Source organism: Chlorocebus sabaeus, chromosome 12 (assembly GCF_047675955.1).
Source record: "Chlorocebus sabaeus isolate Y175 chromosome 12, mChlSab1.0.hap1, whole genome shotgun sequence".
NCBI lineage: Eukaryota > Metazoa > Chordata > Mammalia > Primates > Cercopithecidae > Chlorocebus > Chlorocebus sabaeus.
In genome coordinates this window covers 34,201,657-34,221,674 of record NC_132915.1, presented here as the reverse complement: position 1 = coordinate 34,221,674, position 20,018 = coordinate 34,201,657, and the positions used below count along the sequence as shown (strand labels likewise).

General features: G+C 39.3%; 1 protein-coding gene across 4 annotated transcripts in view; it reads right to left on the bottom strand.

Annotated features, from left to right (window-relative positions):
• The window catches only part of JAK2 (Janus kinase 2), a 148,631-nt gene extending 128,887 nt beyond the window's left edge, over positions 1 to 19,744 (bottom strand). Inside the window, exons 1-3 of one of the 4 annotated variants that reach the window (XM_073021559.1) lie at positions 18,698 to 19,744; positions 18,165 to 18,375; positions 11,999 to 12,210 (exon numbers count right to left, since the gene is read on the bottom strand). The gene's annotated coding sequence lies outside the window, so the exon portion shown is untranslated. The remainder of the gene's footprint in view (positions 1 to 11,998; positions 12,211 to 18,164; positions 18,376 to 18,697) is intronic. The other 3 variants (XM_073021560.1, XM_073021558.1, XM_073021557.1) reach the window with 3 other exon arrangements.
• Positions 19,745 to 20,018: the final 274 nt, after the last annotated feature.

Here is a 20,018-nt window from a genome sequence, read left to right as displayed (position 1 = left end):
ACATTGAATACCTAGGAATACATCTATTGAAATATCTGTAAAAACTCTGCAATAAAAACTATAAAACATTTCTTCAAAAAATAAATGCTAGCTAAATAAGAGAGGGATAGACCATGCTGATATAAGAATATAGAAAAACTCAGTACGGTTCAGATGTCAATTCTTTTCCAAATTAATCTATAGATTCAACCCACTTCCAATTAAAATCCTAGCAGTTTTGTGGAAATTTACAAGTTGATCCTGAGTCTGAAAAACAAAGGATTTATAATAGCCAAAACAATCTTGAAGAGTAAACTAAGGATTTATATTATCAGACATCAAGATTTATATTAAAGATAGAACAAGTAGATTGGTATTAGCACAAAAATGAACAGATAGACAAATGGAACAGAATAGAGTTCAAAAAAATATACTCACATACAGTTAGCTAATTTGGAATAGATGTGCCATTGCATTTCAGAGAAGAAATATTGGTCACTTCAAAACATGTTGCTTAGTCAATTGGCTATTCATATGGGGCAAAAAAATAACCTTAACCTCTACTTCATACCATACACAAATATTAATTTTAGATGGAAAATAGACCAATGTGACCACTCTTAAGCAGGATATAAAAACACTAACCATCAAAGATTTATAAATTAGACTTCTTAAATATATATGCACACAATAATAGTTTCCAATTACATGAATCAAAAATGTAAAGAGGGAAATAAAACAACTATTACACTAAAAATGTTAATACTCATTTCTCAGGAATTAACAAAAAAATTTTTTTAAATCAGTAAAAATAATGAAGACCTAAACATCAACCAACCAAACATAAATGACATTTGCAGAACACAGTGCCCAACAACTGCAGAATATACATCCTTTTCAAGTGTTCACAGAACATTCACTAAGTTATACCATAGGTTAGTCCATAAACCAAGTCTCAATAAATTTGAAAAGATTGAATTCATATAATTATATTCTTGGCCATAGCAAAACTGAATTAGAAATAAATATAAAAAAAAATCTAGAAAATCTCCCAGTATTGCAAAATTAACATAGTTCTAAACAATCCCAGATTCAAAGAAGAAATTAAAAGGGAAATCAGAAATTATTTTCACCTGAATGATAATGAAGAAACAATAAAATTTGGGGGAATACAGCTAAAATAGTGGTTAGAGAGAATGTACAGCTATAAATGCTTATGTTGGAAAAGAAGAAAGATATGAAATTAATTATGTAAGCTTTCTAGGTAGCTAGAAAACAAAACCAGAGAATGAAGAAATAATAAAGAACAAAAATTACTAATACATAAAACAATAAAGAAAAATAAAAAAAACCCACAACTTTGTTTTTAGAAAAGATTAAGAAAATTGATAAACCTCTAAGATGATGAATTTACAAACAGAAAAGAACACATATTACCAATAACAGAAATAAAAGCAGGACATCAGTACAGATTTTATAAATAGTAAGTGGATATAAAAGGATAGAAGTAACTTCATGCCAATGACTTTAACAAGTTAGATTTGATGAACAAATTCCTTGAAAGACAGAAATTACCAAAACTGACATAGGAAGAAACAGAAACCTTGAATAGTATCATATCTCTTCAATAAATGGGATTCTTCATTAAAAAATACCCACAAAGAAAATTATTGGCCAAAGTGACATCCCTGGGAAAGTCTGTCAACTATTTAAGGAAAAAACAGTACCGATTCTTTATAAACTCTTACAGAAAACAGGGGCAGAAATAATTTCCAAATCATTTTGTGTGGCCACAACTATCCTAATACCAAAACCTGGCAAAAGCATATCACACACACACACACACACACACACACACACACACACAAATTACAGGCAAATGTTTCTCATGAACATAACAAAATAATAGAACATAGAACCAGCAGCATATAAAAAGGTCAGAACTTTATCACCAAGTGGGTTTTATTCCAGTAGTACTGGTTGCTTTGACATTTAAAAATGAATCAATGTAATTTACCTTATTAACAGAATAATGGAGCAAAACCATAAGATCGTCTCAATTGTTGCATGAAAAGCATTTGACAAAAGTCAACACCAATTCATGATAAAATTTCTGGAAATGAATTAGAAAAAGAAGGGAATTTCCTCAATAAAATAAAGATCATCTACAGACAACCTTCCATTACTTAATGATTACATATTGAATGCTTTCTCCATAAAATCAAGAACAAGGAAAGGACACTCACCACCACCATTTCTATTCAGCACTGGAGATTCCACCCAATGCAATTGGGTAAAAAAATTAAATAAAAGACATAGAGATTGAAAAGAAAGAAATAAAACTTTTTATTTGCAGACATGATTGTATGTATTGAAAATGCTGATGATTCTACCAAAAAATTACTAGAACTTATAAGTGAATTTACCAAGATACATCACAAAATAAACAAAACCAATTGTATTTCTACATACTGTACTAAGCATGTCTTTTTATTCTGTATTTTTGATGCTTTGACATCTTGGGAATTTGCTGACCCTGGAAGGACTGCCCCTTCCAGGGCTAGCCAATTCCTAGAAACAGGAAAGAACCTGACAGTGAGGGCATCTTTTCATATGCAAACCAACCAATACCTTATCAAGTTCTTACCTGATATTTATACATATCCCAACCACCTCCTTTATCCAGTTCTTACTTAATACCTATACAAATATATCAAACAAGATGGTCTCTCCAATACACAAAGAGCTCCACTAATTTTTTTAAAGCTACTAGAGAAATTACAGACATACTAAAACCTTCCACTAAAAAAATGTTTTGAACATATATGGAAAATTTATAAAAATTGGCCATGATGAAACATAAGCTCAAAAATTTTAAAAAGAAAACTCCTAAAAGTTGGCATAACAAAGCCTAAAAATAATTTCAAAGTTGGTATAACTGTTACTAGAAAACCATCTCCACGATGACTATATATATATGTCTTTATTTCATTTTTATGTTATGCTTCTCTTTATATTTGAATCAGTCCTTTAAACTATATAAACATTTTCAAGTGTTTGTAAATACCCTTTTAAAAATTACTGCTGTTAGCTGTTCTTTATGCTTTTCTTACTGGTCCCCTTACACATTTCGAAATTGGACATTTCCGACTATTTCTTTAGTATGTTTTATATCTAACTATGTCGGTTATTTCTATACCAGAAACTCTGTCAGATTGTGTACCTCCTTTCTAAACCCAATATCTAAGTGAAAAATGACAGAGGAAATAAAAGATGCATAAATTTGACTGCATATTATAAACACTATAATCAAAACTAAAAAAAAAAACAGAAAAATATATACTACAAAGGTTTAATATATTTATACAAGTAACTCTTACAAATTAATATGACAATGAACATAAATAGGTATTTCACAAAAGAAATGAAAACATGGTCAACATAATGATGAATCAGAGAAGAGTACATAAAAATGAGATATTGTTTCTTCCTTAGCTGACTGGTAAACAAGAAGAATGCCAATACCCAGTGTTGGCAAAGATATGAGAAAAACAAGAATATCTAATAATTGTCCTTTCAAAAATACAAAAATTAGTCGGGTGTGGTGGTGGGTCCCTATAATCCTAGCTACTTGGGAGGCTGAGGCAGGAGAATCGCTTGAACTGGGGGAGGGGGCAAAGGTTGCAGTGAACCAAGATCGCACCACTTCACTCCAGCCCGGGTGGAAGAGCGAAACTCCTTCTCAAAAAACAGTAAAATAAATGTTTTTTAAAAATGACGTATGTTGGCTTACATTATACCCTTAGTACTATATTCTCTGCATAGCACAATATGGACACTGAATTTTTGTTGAATAATTGATAATTAATAATTTATTTAATGAAAGATTGATTAAAGACTGATCTGTTGAGTAAGTGGGTGAGTGATTCACTGGGAGAGAGTGTGACTGACTGATAGACAACCAACCAAAATGCTGAATAAGCAAGTGACCAATTAAGAGAGCAACCAACCAAATGAGTTGTGACCCTCTGAGTCACAGAATAAATAGCTGTTCAAATGACTGAGTGACTAACAAAATAAATGAGCTGATGAGTAATTATGTTATGAGTCAGTGAGTGATCGATGACTGAGTGCTTGATGAATGAAAAAAAGGAATGAATGAATTTTTATCAATGAATTGGAAAGATCTCCACAATATACTGTTGAGTTAAAATGGCTCAATTTAGAATGAACAGGATGATGCTAGTGTTATAAAACCGTATCTCAATTTGTCACTATGCAGACATTCCGAACGATACTAAAACTTGTTAAGTGGCCAGGCGCAGTGGTTCACACCTGTAATCCCAACATTTTGGGAGGCCAAGGTGGGCAGATCACTTGAACTCAGGAGTTCAAGACCAACCTGGACAACATGGCGAAACCCCATCTCTACTAAAACTACAAAAATTAGCCAGGTGTGGTGGCATGCGCCTGTGGTCCCAACTACTCAGGAGGCTGAGGGTTGAGCCCAGGAGGCAGAGATTGCAGTGAGCAGAGATTGTGCCACTGCACCCCAGCCTAGGTGACAGAGTGGGACCCTGTCTCAAAAAAAGAAAAACTTGTTAAGCATGATGGTTAATACTGAGTGTCAACTTGATTGGATTGAAGAATACAAAGTAGTGATCCTGGGAGTATCTGTGAGGGTGTTGCCAAAGGAGATTAACATTTGAGTTAGCGGGCTGGGAAAGGCAGACCATTGAGTGGGCACAATCTAATCAGCTGCCAGCAAATATAAAGCAGGCAGAAAAAACATGAAAAGGAGAGACTGGCCTAGCCTCCCAGCCTACATCTTTCTCCCGTGCTGGACGCTTCCTGCCCTTGAACATCAGACTCCAAGTTCTTCAGTTTTGAGACGCAGCCTGGCTCTCCTTGCTCCTCAAGCTTGCCAACAGCCTATTGTGGGACCTTGTGATCATTTAAGCTTATACTTAATAAACTCATATATATATCCTATTAGTTCTGTCCTTCTAGAGAACCCTAATACGTTAAGCAAGTTCTGTCAATCACAAGAAGCATTTGTAATCTTTTTTGCCCCTTTGACTAACGTCATTTTTAAATAACTGTTTTTATTCACTTGAATTTTTTATATGAAGAGACATTTGGCCAAAGCTTGTATAGTACTATTGCCTATTAAAACGGCATATAAAATACATGCAAATAAGATATTTTAACACAATGTCATGATTCTTTCACTTAAGAAACAAGAAATCTAAGATGAATACTAATTCAACTTTTAGACTTTAGAAAAGATTAAGAACAGCCATACATTTAAGGGCTACCGAAGTCAAATGTAATCATTTGACCTTGGGCCAGTGTCAGAAGTACATACATGACAGGCAAAAGCTTAAAAGACCTCCTGAGGAGCGGGGACTGGCTCATGCCTGTAATCCCAGCACTTTGGGAGGCCGAGGCTGGCGGATCGCGAGGTCAGGAGTTTGAGACCAGCCTGACCAACATGGTGAAACCCCATCTCTACTAAAACTACAAAAATTAGTTGGGTGTGGTGGTGCACGCCTGTAATCCCAGTTACTCAGGAGGCTGAAGGAGAAGAATCACTTGAATCTGGGAGGCGGAAGTTGCAGTGAGCTGAGATCACGCCACTGCACTCCAGCCTGGGTGACAGACCAAGACTCCGTCTCAAAAAAAAAAGTTGGAGTTTTTTTTTCCCTTAAGATCTCATTTCAAAATCATCATATTCCAAGCCTGTATTACCAAGACATTTTTTAAAGATTTTAAGCAGTGATGAGTTTGTCTATAAAAAATAAAATTGCACAGGAAATTTAATTAATTCTGCTGGTGAAATATTTAACACTACCCTCTGCTATTGATATTCAAAAAAATCTAGAAGTTGTTTAAATCAGTATGAATTTAAGTTCATAATGATTTTTAAAATACTGCCATGCTAGAAGAACACTGAATATTTCAGATATTCTGAAATCATTAAAGATTATCATAATGCATTCAGATAAAAAATAAAATTAGGCATCTATGGATAAACAAGGAAAGAATAAGGAATACATAAATATGGAAATGAAACAATTCTGCAGACACTGAGGCATTATGTTTGGAAGGTTTTTCCAGTTACTCATCAATCAGATAGTATACTGATTGATGCACTATTTTCTATCATGCACTATTTTCTTCTCTGAGTCATTCCCCAAGTCCTAAAATCCACTCCTGATGAATCCTTCCATATCAAACCTTTATAAAACCAATATATTCAATTCTTGCCTATAAAATGAGGCTGAGGGATACAGCAAGGTTGATACAGTTTGGATGCTGTCCCCTTTAAATTTCATGTGTTGCACTGTAATCCCCAGTGTTGGAGGTGAGGGGAAGCTGGTGGGAGGTGACTGGATCACGGGGGTGGATTTCTCATGAATGGTTTAGCAACATCCCCCTTGGTGCTGTCCTGAAGATACTGAGTTCTTGCAAGATCTGGCTATTTAAATGTGTGTGGCATCTTCCCCCACATTCTCTTTTGCTCCAGCTCTTGAAATGTGATATTCCTGCTCCCTCTTAGCTTTCGGCCAAGAGTAAAAGCTCCCGGAGGACTCCCCAGAAGCTGAGTAAATGTCAGCCCCATGCTTGTAGGCCTGCAGAACCATGAGCCAATTAAACTTCTTTTCTTTATAAATTACTCAGCCTCAGGTATTTCTTTACAGCAATGCAAGAACAGACTAACAGGCCATGTGCAGTGGCTCCAGAACCATAATCCCAGCACTTTGGGAGGATGATGCGGAAAGATCACTAGAGCCCAGGAGTTCAAGACCAGACTGAGCAATACGGTGAAACCCCATCTCTACAAAAAAAACCACAAAAATTAGCCAGGCATAGTGGCACTCGCCTGCAGTGCCAGCTACTCGGAAGGCTGAGGTAAGAGGATCGCTGGACCCCAGGGAAGGCAAGGCTGCAGTGAGCCGTGATCAAGCCACTGTCCTCCAGCCTGAGGACAGAGTGAAACCGTCTCAAAAAAAAATAGTGAACAAACTAACAGAAGAGTAAAAGGACGGAACTCCCATCATAAAGACTGTTCCTAATACAGTGTTACTTTTACAGACCACCATAACCAGAGGCACTGTGAATCAAACTTACTACAATGAAGGGGTATGTCATTCTACTTCTAATAATTTTAAAATTTCATAATAGTAAATATAATCCAATTATTGCAGAATACTTACCTTTAAAAGTCTGTGGCAGGGAGGGGTAGGGGTGAAAGCAAGGATAATGTTTTTTTAACAAGACAAGGTCCTAAATGTAGGATTCCAGCAATACCATTACAACTGAAGATCTGATGCAATGAAAACTATATTTCCCATCACCCCTGCCCCTCCTCAAAACAAACCAAAAAATATACAATACCTCATGTATTTAAAAAAATAAATTATGCATATAAATAAGTATAAATAAAATAATCAGAATAGTATTTCTATTTATTTTTTTATTTTTTTATCTATTTTATTTATTTATTTTTTTGAGACAGAGCTTCGCTCTTGTCACCCAGGCTGGAGTGCAATGACACGATCTCAGCTCACCGCAACCTCTGCCTCCCAGGTACAAGCAATTCTCCTGTCTCAGCCTCCCAAGTAGCTCATATTACAGGCATGTGCCACCACACCTATTTTTTTTGTATTTAGTAGAGACAGGGTTTCACCATGTTAGTCAGGCTGGTCGTGAACTCCTGACCTCAGGTGATATGCATGCTTCTACTTAAAAAGCTTAAAAATATTATTCTAAATTTGACCTTCTAAAATAATAAGTTGTAAAATCCAGACTTACTTGTAATTCTGTCTTCTCTAAACTGGCCAATTAACTACAGATCTAATAATTCAATGTTGAATGAACTTATCCTTAATGGTTCCAATCTCAAATGACCTGACCTAGCCTATGGATTGCCATTATGAAATGACAAGCTTCCCTCAGTATGCAAATTTGATACAAATAAAACTATATTGTGAATTTTTAACAATTTAAGGCCAAAAATAGATTAATAAGAGCAGACTCATAAGTCAGCAAATGCCCAGTAAGTACAAAAAATAACTTAATACTTCAAAATAAAGTTTAAAAAAAGGTAACATTAAAATGGAAAACCAAGGTTAAATTCAAGTTTAAAATCAGAAATAAACAGAGAAATTAAATAGAAGTAATAACTACATTGAAAAACTGGCAAAAAGAACTGCTTCTATTCCTAAACGCTTGATTTATTCATTTTATTTTCAAGTACTTGAATGCCTCCCATATGCTAATAAATATTATACAGGACTTGGAAACAAATTAATTAATGGAAATGTTCACTATCCAATAACTCACAATATAGTTTCGCAGGAGCCATTGTTAGAATGAAACAAAGTCCAGAAATAGATCCAACTACATACACAATTTAAAACACCAGCATTTCATAGTAGCAGAGAAAAGAAGGATTATCTGACAAATAGTATTGAAACTGGATAACCATCTAGGGGAAAAAAGTTGCATTCCATCTTATATCTTGCATCAGTATAAATTCCAGATGGATCAAGAAAACAAGGGAGAGTCTCAAAATACAATTTCAGGGTTGAGAAGGGACCTACCTAGATGCACAACAACAACAACAAAATCACACTATCTACAGAATCAAAAAGATAAAAAGACAACCTAGGGAAAACAACTCATTTCACAAACACAAAGCTATCTTCCTTAGTATAAGAGCTCCCACAAAGCAAAGTGAAAGGACCACAAATCCAATAGAAAGTGGGCCAAGATATGAGTGAAGAGTTCCCCAAAAAAGGAGAATAAAAAGTAAATTAAAATTATAATGAGATTCTATTTTTCATGTCTCAAGTTGGCAAAGATCAAGTCATCTGAAACCACAATGTTAGTAAAGGTGTAGAAAAGCATAAATTGGTATTTCTATGTCAATTTGGCAATATTTGTTGAACTTAGTAACATATACCACTTTTGAATCAGCAATTCCTCATCTACTTAATCTTTAGTTATGGTCTCACACACACACGCCCTGACAAATGTACAAAGATATTTACTACTTTTTGAATTCTAAGACATTTAAATGTGTTCAAAAAATAATTTTTTTAAAGAAAGAATAAAAAGAGACAAATACGGACAACTCTCAAAGAGTTTTGTTCCAAAGGGGAGTGAAAAATGGGGCGATAGCTTGAAGAGATGTGGAGTCAAGTAATGATTTAAGTTGGGAATTGGCAGAGCACACTTCACACATACCATATTTAGCCAGTTGCCTGTTTTGTAAATAAAGCTTTATGAGAACACAGCCATGAGCCATGTCTGTTCATTTATGTATTGTCTATAACTGCTTTTGCACTACAAAGGTGGAGTTGAGTATGTGCAAGAGAAACAATCTTGCCCACAAAGACTGAAATATTTTCTTTATGATCCTTAATAGAAAAATCTTGCCAATCCCTGGTTTAAATCAGTAATTCTCACAATCTAGGCCCCAGATCAACATTATCAGATCACCTGGGAACTCACAGATGCAAATCTTCAAGTCTCACTCCAAAGCTAATGAAACAAACTCTGGGGTGGGGCCCAGCAATTTGTGTTTCAACAAGCCCTTTAGGTAATTCTAATAAGAACCACTGAGTTAGGAAACAGTTCTAGTACAGTTAATCCTCACTGTCTTCAACAGGTTCTTGGAAACTGTGATTTTAAGTCAAACAATGTGTAACAAAATCCATTTTTCCATAGGCTAATTGAGATAAGCAAGTTCCTATGGCATATTTATGGCCACAAAAACATCATCAAACTTCTAAATAAAGACCCCAAACACTGTGATTATTAAACACTAAAATAAATGTGAGCTATACACACATTTAGGAAAGACTAACAAAAACAAGTAAGATAATTATTTACCCAACTCAGTTCAGTCACAAGTGGCTACAGCCTATTCTAGCAGCTCAAGGCACAAGGTGGGAACTAACCCTGGACAGGACACCATCCACTGCAAGACACACTCATACATACATTATCACTCAGACTGAGACCATTTAGACACACCGATCTGCCAACATACACATCTTTAGGATGTGGGAGGAAATTGGGGCACCCAGAAAAACCCACACAGACATGGGGAGAATGTTCAAACTCCACACAAACAGTGGCCCCAGCCAGGAATCAATTTTTTTTAATCAACATTACGAACAAACAACAGTTATTCAAGGACCTGCTGTATAGCCAGGAACAGATAAGGACCCTTTGTGTTCACACATTTAAAGGGTCTTGAGGAAACTTCATGGGAGCCTAAGAGCCCTCAAGCAGACTGTCAGTGAGAACTTCAAGGAAAGTGACAGAAATGATAGTGAAAGCTGAATAAGAGGAGACCCTTGTTACATACTAGGGCAAAGTTTAACAAAACTATCACCTACATTAACATGGAAAATAAAATACATACCTGACCTAATGAATTAAGGAGATTCTCCACAAGAACTTAAAGCAATTTGGCTTCTTCTAGCTGCCCTTATAATTGAGAGAACAGAGAGATGAACTAAAGAATGAGCTATTCTTTAGTTCTACTCACTTTTTGAGTAGAATTTCAAGGAGAGGTAATGGACTCAGAACAATCTTTTCCGCCAGGAGAGTATCAAATAAAAAGGGCCTCAGAGCAAAGATCCAATCTAGAGTGTGACTATAAGATCCTTTCTCGGCCGGGCGCAGTGGCTCAAGCCTGTAATCCCAGCACTTTGGGAGGCCGAGACGGGCGGATCACGAGGTCAGGAGATCAAGACCATCCTGGCTAACACGGTGAAACCTCGTCTCTACTAAAAAAAATACAAAAAACTAGCTGGGCGTGGTGGCGGGCGCCTGTAGTCCCAGCTACTCGGGAGGCTGAGGAGGGAGAATGGCGTAAACTCGGGAGGCGGAGCTTGCAGTGCGCAGAGATCGCGCCAGCACTCCAGCCTGGGCAACAGAGCGAGACGCTGTCTCAAAAAAAAAAAAAAAAAAAAAAAAATTCCTTTCTCAAGGTCTAAATCAGTACCTCATAGATCCTTTCAGACAAAATATTATCTAAGGATCTTAAGGGTGTTGTTCCACAGCAGCCTCACACAGAGCTCAGGGGAGGAAAGAGTTCCTCTCAAGAGACTTGTGGGTATGGCGGTACAGATTATAAACTTATACACAGGAAGTCCACAAAGTTTTTAAAGGAGTTGTATTAGCTTGGAATGAAAGGGACACGTGCTATATTTTAAAAGAGGGCCTTTGGACCCTGAAGCACTACAGGCAGGAAGCAAGCTCAGGAAGTGACTCTTACAAATACAAAGCACTTTATATGGGTGGGATGTGGGGGTTGAGGAGATAAATAATTCAGAAGATAAACCCAAAAAAAGAAGAAGCCTATGTCCCATTTAGAACAACTTCCAGGAAGCAGGACTGAGACCTAATCAAGGAACTGGCAACATGTGCCCAGTGGGTTTGCAGAATTGCTATAGATTGTGCCTACCTTGTGCGCTTCTTGAGGAGGAATGTCTACTGCAAATAACCCGTGCCTTTTCAATCTTGTAAAGTATGTGGGGGACATATAAACTGTCTCTTCATGGGTCCTCAGTTCAAGAAGAACCATATCCAATTAACCATACCCAAAAAAATTATTCTGTACCTGGACCAGATTTATATGATGAGATGCTGGACTCTGAGTTACTGTCATGATGGGATGTGAATTAGGGACCTTTGAGGAGAAGCTTAGTGTATTTTTCATGTATTTCAGATACAGGAGGGATGTGAAGTTTGGCAAAATGGCAAGCTGTGGCAATAGTATTAATAATTGTCCAGAGATGGCCATTACAATATTTCCCATCTCACATGTTTTTCTTCTACAGTGTGAACTTGCCACTCCCCCATCAAATCTGGACAGACTTCTGACACTTACAACCAGTAGAACATGGCAGAAGTTATACTGTGCAACTACCAAGGCTAAATCATAAAGATTTATGCTGAGACACACTGACACACTTACTTTCAATTCTCTACTCACCACTATGAAAGGTGACCACCCTGAAGCCACCATATTGTGAGGAAATCCAGGCCACATGTACATGCTCCAGTTAACAGCCCAGCTAACATCCCAGTCAAGAACGAGCATCAACTACCCATCATGTGAGTGAAGACACCTCCAGATGATTCCAGTCCTTTGCCTTCAAGTCACCCCTGGCTGGCAATTCTTCCCAACTCATGTCCTAGTAGCCACTGTGGAGCAAAAACAAAGTCATCCCTGGGTGTACCCTGTCTCAATTATTGATCCATGGTATCTGTGAGCCTAATAAAGTAGTTGTTTAAAATCACTAAGTTTTGGGGAGTTTCTGTTACACAGCAATAGCAATCAGAATAATACTGATGGAAATAATCCAGTAGAGGGAAGAACTGAGAAGGCAAGAAAAAGAGGAAAGAAATATAATGGTAAAGCCTTTGAAGGCAAAGGGGATGAGCTCTTCTACACAACTGAATGGAGAGGCTTTAGAAGGGATGCTAAAACATTCATTGTAGAGGGGAAAAGGGCAATGTACAGAGGACAGGTGGTTGCCTGGTGAACAGGAATCAGAGACTAGAAAAGGAGATGGGGGGGTGGTAGGAAAGAGTTTGCTGGGTTTTGTCATAAACATTGGTAAACCATTTCTTTTTTAAACTTTATACACATTTTACCATGTGATCCCACCTTTTTAAATTCTCTAAAAAAGATTTAGTCCATTCCCTCAATAGACAAGACTCACTGATTATGTGAGTTGCTTGAAATCGTATACCATGTTGACAGCAGGGTCAGTCCTTTATCCCCTGATTTCCAAAACAGTGCACTTACTCACATCACATGGCCCTTTATATTACAAAAATATTACCTAATAGCATTATATTTCATAATCATAATTTATTAAACTAAAATCACTTAATAAGAACTAATGAGTACTCTGTTTCCAGTAACATACCAACAACATGAGCAGAAGAATGTTCTTGGGAAGATCAAAATAAACATGCAAGCAAAGTAAACGGCCCATGGACCATTCTAACCTAGTTAACCCCTTGTAGCTATACAGAAAGGCTTCAAAATAGATAATGCTTCTCTTTGTTCTTTCCAGTACCCCTAATTTCATCAATCATTCAACCCTCAGATTTATAAGTTACCTACCAAGAATTTATCCTTCCTTTTAGAAACAAATATTTTATCACTTTATTCACATTTTACCAGCACAGAAGCACCCAGAGATGGTTTGTCTAACCTCCTATCATTCAGATAAAACACAGAACCAATGCACATAGGAAGAATAGTACCTAGATAGTGTGATATGTAAGAGGATACAAACAAATGACAATCTGTTGAAAAATACCTCCCAGGTTTTATTATGCCTAAAATTCTCATCCTTAGTCCTAGTGATGGAGAGCTTTGGAAAAGTCTTCACTGATCATCCAACTGTCAAATCCAAAGGTCTTTGGTTAAACCGGAGAGAACAAAATATTAACAGTGGTTATTTCCACATAGGGAAAGTATAAGCAATTTTCTTCTGTATTTATAGATTTCATATTAGTAAAAACACTAGTATATATTTTTAAGACCTTTTATTGGATCTGATTCTTCTCATTTCTTGCCAATGACCAACATGTTGATCATTCCACCTCCTAACCTATCCACTAATTTGCCTCTCTCATACTGTTTTTTCTTTGTCTCCTTTACCCATTTCTCTCCTTTCACCCACCTGCTAATTATGCGCAATCCCCAAGGCTCAATCTCAGGTCCACTACTCTTTTCTCTTAAGTACCACAGCACCAGCCTTAATTTTGCTAACAAATTCTAGTCATATGTCCCACTGTAGGCTATCAATTTTCACTTGCCCATCCCACGGCCACCGCAAACTCAACATATCCACAATATAGGCTCAACTGTCTACATCCCCTCTACCAGCTACTAATACTGCCATAACTATTTTTTTTAGTAACTGCCATTAATCAAATGGCAGTTTCTTTGTCATTAACTGAGTAACTTTGGACACATTTTAAGTCTCTCTGGTCTGATTCCTAATATACAAAGTATATAGACTTAGATGTTCTAAGCTGTCTTGGAGTTCCAACACTCTTTGATTTCCTCTGTCACTGAAGAGCAAACCTTCAAGGTAAGGTAATCTTTAATCACCTCTTCTCCCGTCCATTCTCCCTTCTTATTCAATCTGTAATAATGTCTTGTGACATCTCTGCAATCTGACTTATTTCTACTAAGTCCAAGTCCTCATTACTTCAGGGCTCAATTATTTTCCTACCTCTCTCTACCACTTCTCTTTCCAATTCATGTGAGATCTAGCACTGGTGCTGCTTTGATTTTCCTAAAATATTTATTTCAGCAAACTCTTTCTCAATTCAAAACTTTTAAAGCTTCTCCGTATCTACAGGTCAAATTACATTCTTCTCATCCTAGCATTTAAAGACATCCATAATCAAATTCCAACTACATTTTTAACACAATTTCTTACTACTTTCACACAAACCTTCATTTCAGTCAAGTTGTTTATGTACTGCTCTCTGAACATATCATACATATATACATATTTTGCCTTTGCTTACCCCCTCTACCAGTTCCTTCCTATTATACAAAATCTCTGCTCAACTCAAAGTGGTCTCAAATATCTGTAACTTTTATTATTTAGCTTATCTGCCCAATTATACTGTAAGTCCTTAGGGAAAGGAACCTCTTTTGTATTTCTTTGTTTCTTTTGGATACAGCCAAGTACCTTTTACATTGCAAATATTAACAAATATTTGTTTGGTGACTACAGTTCCTTATCACACAATCAACATGTATTATTTCTTGAATGCTGCCCACGTGCTCTCCATTGTGTGCTGTTGTTTTTTTTTTTTTAATCTAAGGTACTGTTCCTCAAAGAATACACAATCAACTTGAAAAGATATGGCTAACACTAGGGAAATAACTATCATAAACAACTAAAGCATGGCATATAATAGAACCATGTGAAGATGTTCTAAGACTAAAGAGCTACAGAAATAAAGAAAAAAAAGAGGGATGGAGAACATGAGCAAAAATTAAAGGATAGAAGAAACATATCGCTTGTTACTAGAAAGTGTGGAAATCAGCTTTAAGCTGAAGGATTAGAGATCCTTAGACAAAAGACTAAATAAATAGGGCAGGGATTGATAACAGACTATCTTAAAAGACAGGAAAATTTAATAAGTAGAAAACAGTAAGCCACTGAAGATTTTGGGGCAACGGAATACTATAATAAGGAGTATTAGAGTGAAATCTCTATTGAGGATAAACAGAAGAGACACTGAATTCTCATAAGTTCAAATGACTTCCAATATTCGAGGCTCAGGAAATGTGTCCTGGGATTCACACACTAAAGGAGGGAAAGCAGAGATACGAGAAAGAAAGGAAATATGGACATTTTGAATGGGAATAAGACGTAAATGAAAAAACTAGTTTAAAGATGATGCCTAATTTAAAGCCTACATGATTAGAAGAAAATTAAGAGGTAGAAAATGGTAACTTTCACTTTGGGCATTCTGAGTTTAAGGAGATGAACAGAAATAGAAGCAGAAGACCAGTACAGGAAAAATCAGGAAGTGACTAGTACAACAAGTTAGCAATAGGATTAGTTTTAAAATCAAAGAACCGGGCAGAAGTTATAAACATATTACACAGGAGATGAAATATATTAAGCCATGATCAGCTGATACTAGCTTTATATCAATAATTTTATCAGAAAAGCAAACTAAAAGCTAAGGCAGAGGTTTCCAAACCCATTCAGGAAGCCCTGAGTCTTAGCAAATTTTTCATGACACCTCTAGGCCAAAAGAAATAGGTTCGAACAACTTACTTAGTAGTTATGTCCTTACAACTTAGTGTCTCTTGAGCACTGTAGAACTTATCAAACCTTAGAATCAAACTGGACAATACCACACAGTCATTTCCTGTTCTACATTCATTTTCATGTACTAGTTGCGTTTTATCAGAGCAACCTCTGAAAATACATCTTTACAAAGACATGACACTGTGGAAACGGATGTAGGTAGCTAATGTTGAAACCATGAACTACCTCAAAACAAAAGTTCAAGCCTAACGCGCTCTGGGCACCTTGGCACACAGTTTGGGAAACTGGGAGCTAAGAGGAGGGGTCTAAAAGGGAGTGGGGAAGGGTGAGAAATGTAACGGGGGAGGAGCAAAAGAAAGTTCTTAGCACAGTTAACCACAAGGGGGCAGCACAATAATTGGTAGGGGCAACACAATGGGGGTTTAAGCAGAGAGAAAAAAGTCAAACCTTTCCATACAAAGGCTACAATACCCCCTCACCAGCTTAAGACCTTAAAGTCCTTTATCTCTTTATACTAGAAAGGAAGAAACAAGAAACACTAGTTACTGGCAGATCACCTTATGCAGTCATTCTGGCCTTCTCTGAATCCCCCTTGCCTCCCAGCCACGATAGTAGCCAAGACTTTTATGAGAGTCAAGCAATTTACCACTTGGCATGTGTCTTACCCAGTTCTCACAACAATCTTATAAGAAAGTGAAGCTAAAAGAGTCGTAAATAATACAACTCTTTTTTTCTTTCTTTCTTTTTCTTTTAGACAGAGTCTCACTCTGTTGCCCAGGCTGGAGTGCAGTGGTGCCATCTCGGCTCACTGCAATCACCAACTCTCAGGTTCAAGCAATTCTCCTGTCTCAGCCCCCCGAGCAGCTGGGATTACAGGTGTGCACCATCACGCCTGGCTAATTTTTGTATTTTTAGTAGAGATGGGCTTTCACCATGTTGGCCAGGCTGACCTCGAGCTCCTGACCTCAAGTGATCCTCCTTCCTCAGCCTCCCAAAGTGCTGGGATTACAGGCGTGAGCCACCATGCCCGGCCACAAATAATACAACTCTTAAGTGGCAAGAACACCAGGATTCAAATCCAGATCTCACTCCAAAGCCAATGCACTTTCCTATTCTGCCTCAAAAGCATCCCACCTTTCAGCAATAGCCAGGTGAAGCAAAGAAACAATGTCATATTCCTTTCCCATATCTGAGACACCTGTCTGAAATCACCAAAGGCACATACACGCAAAAATCCCTAATGAGTCCCTAAAACATGCTATAAATTGCAAATACAGGATATTCAGTCAGAGCAAAAACAAGCATGGTGTGCTCTTCTAGCCAGCAAGTACTGCAGTTTTCCTATTCAGGTAAATATATGTACTATTAAGGCAAGTGCTGGATACATCCAATCTGTTCATACATTACACACTAACAGACAAATGCATGTACAAGCAAATAATTCTCACACTTAAAGTGGTATACGGTGAGGCGGATGGGGGAAGGGAGGCCAAAAATTGATTATTCATCTTCAAATGTTCTGGGTGTTATATCAAAATACAGGTTGAACATCCCTAATCTGAAAAGCTCCAAAATCTGAAACATTTTGAGCACCAACATGATGCCACAAGGGGAAAATTCCCGGCATAAGTACTTAATACAAACTTTGTTTCATGCACAGATGTAAAAATATTGCAAATGACTTAGTGGCTGTGTGAATAAGGCGTATATGAAACATGAATTTCGTATTTACAGTTGGGTCCCAACCTTGAGATAGCTCATTTTGTATATGCAAACATTCCAAAATTTAAAAAAAAAATCCAAAACACTTCTGGTCCCAAGCATTCTGGAGAAGGGATACAAAATATTTATTTGCAGTAGCCCAACTCACTGTAAAAACTTATTATGAAACCAAGAGCAATCATCTCCCTTATTCCCACTTCTAGTTTCCTTCTCCATACTAAGCCGCTACTATCCTTTCATTCAGAGAAATGGAGTTTCTCCTGACAGATTAGTGATTACCGGAAAACAAACTGGGTAAATTCAACCGACACAACAAGCTTAGGCAGATAAAACCATCAGGAAGCATTCAGTGTGGTAGCAGAAACCCCAGCAAGAATAGCTAACGTGTTCTCACAAAAACTATCTCTTATTGGTTGGAAATATTCCTCTTTGAAGGATTAAGAACCTGTGGCTGTTTAAGAAGAAAGGGTAATGGACAACGTTTTACATTTCTCTGCAAAGTCATGTTATGTGTAAAGCCAACAAAAAAAAAAATGTTTCTTAAAGGATCCAAGACGAACAAAACACCCCAAAATTACTCTCGCATAACAACATTAAAAGTTTAGCACTGACATTTTCAGAGGAGTAAGCAACAATGAGCCCTGTCTGTCTTCACACGCTTCCAGCCTTCCTACGCAGGCACTCCCAGCTCGCGACACCTTCTTCGCCTTTACTGCAGCGATAAAGGATAGCACACCCACCGTCGCGGGAGGAGGAGGAAGAGCCTCTTTTTCTGCAGAAGAGAAACAGCTCACATCTTGTTTCTGTTGCCTTCTTCTGAAACCTAAAAAAAAAAAAAAAAAAAAAAAGCAGCAGTTACTACTACCACATAAGTCCAGGAGAAACAGATGCTTTTTCTAGGCTGTTTAAGTGTCTAGAAAATTTTAAAAAGGAATAAGGAGGTGGGGGGTGTGGGAATTATAAGACACAAATGGAAGCAAATATCACTAGCAAGACTCGTTCTAGGTGTCGTCTTAAAGAGGAAGATTTTTCTGGCTCAGAAGTTTGCTGCCACTAGCAGGGGAGAGGCGGGATCAGAAGGTAAGAAGGGGGTGGAGAGACAACTGCTGCCCCCCACCCAGAAGCCAGGCAGAGATAACACCCACCGGTTACACAGATGGGGCGACCAGAGTGCGCCCTTGAGCCCGCAGGGGCGGCTCCTACCCGGCGGGCCAAGGTCTGCGAAGCCCCGAGGCGGGCACGGCTCTGAGCTACCTCCAGGCTGGGCCCTCGGGGGCCCTCCAGTGTGGGCTCAGCTCCCACTCACATCCCTCCGCGGCGAGGACCAGGCCTCTCCCTGAGCCGCGGCAGCCCTCAGCCCCGACGCGCGCCGCAAGCCCGGGCCGAGGGGCCCGAGCGGCCGAGAGGCCGAAGTGGCGACGAGAACACCCGAGCGAGCCGAAAGCCGGCCCAGCCTGTCAGCGCCGAGGGAGGCCGTTAGAGGCGTCCGCTGCTGCCCCCTTCTGCTCCTCTTCCTCTCTCCTTCCTGCAGCCCCACACCACTCCCACTTCGGGCAGCCGGGAAGCCCGTCACAGTTGTCTCCACCCTCTCCTGGGCCAAACCGTCTTCTCAACGCCGCGGGCGACACTGACTTGGCCGCCCTATTAGCTTCGAACTCAGCCTCCAGGTTGGCCTGCAGTCTCCCCGACTGGCAGGAGACTGGGCCGGACAGACGCTGGGGGAGAACTGGACGCGCGTCCCGCAGTGCGCGTGCGCCCCTCGGTCCTGGCCGCGGGACCTGCGGGCGCGGGCCACGCAGGGCGGCGGCCTCTCGGGAAGCCGGCGGGCGCGCGTGGAGATTCTTGGGACGGCCCCTGGGCGTGAGCGCGCAAGGAAGTTAAGGCGGCGGCGCCGCCTCGCGAAACACTGGTGCCTGGCTGGAGCTAGGTGCCAGCGCTGGGCCCGGGCTTCACTAGATGGGCGGGTGTGTGTGTATGGCCGCCGCCTGCCAGGGAAGCGGCCGGGAGTGAGTCAGCCGGGCTGGCGCCCGCCCCTCAAACCACAGCCTGCACCGGAGGAGGCCGGGCTGCTTCCGCACGGAGACTCCCCTCCCGCACACTTGTCCGCTTTCTGCTTTTCCTTCCACTTCCCGGGTACAGCAGCCCTGTACTTCCCCAGTCCAGGCTGCTAGGCCGACGGGAAGTGGCGCCGGGGGCCGGGGACAACGAGCTCACACGCGCTGTTTCGTGGCTGTGCGACCTCCAGCGCCTGACTCCGATCAGGCACCTGGCTGGAAAGGGGTGAAGGTGGGATGAAGCGCCCAGCTGTCTGCGGGTTGGCGACAAGGCCTAACGAATGTTTCTCCTAGAGGAGAAATAACTTTACCGGCGTGGCCTGGTGTAGCCCAGGAGAGGGTGGAGACAACGGCTGTGACGGGCTTCCCGGCTGCCAAAGGGCCTTATTCATTTATTCAGATATTTACCGAG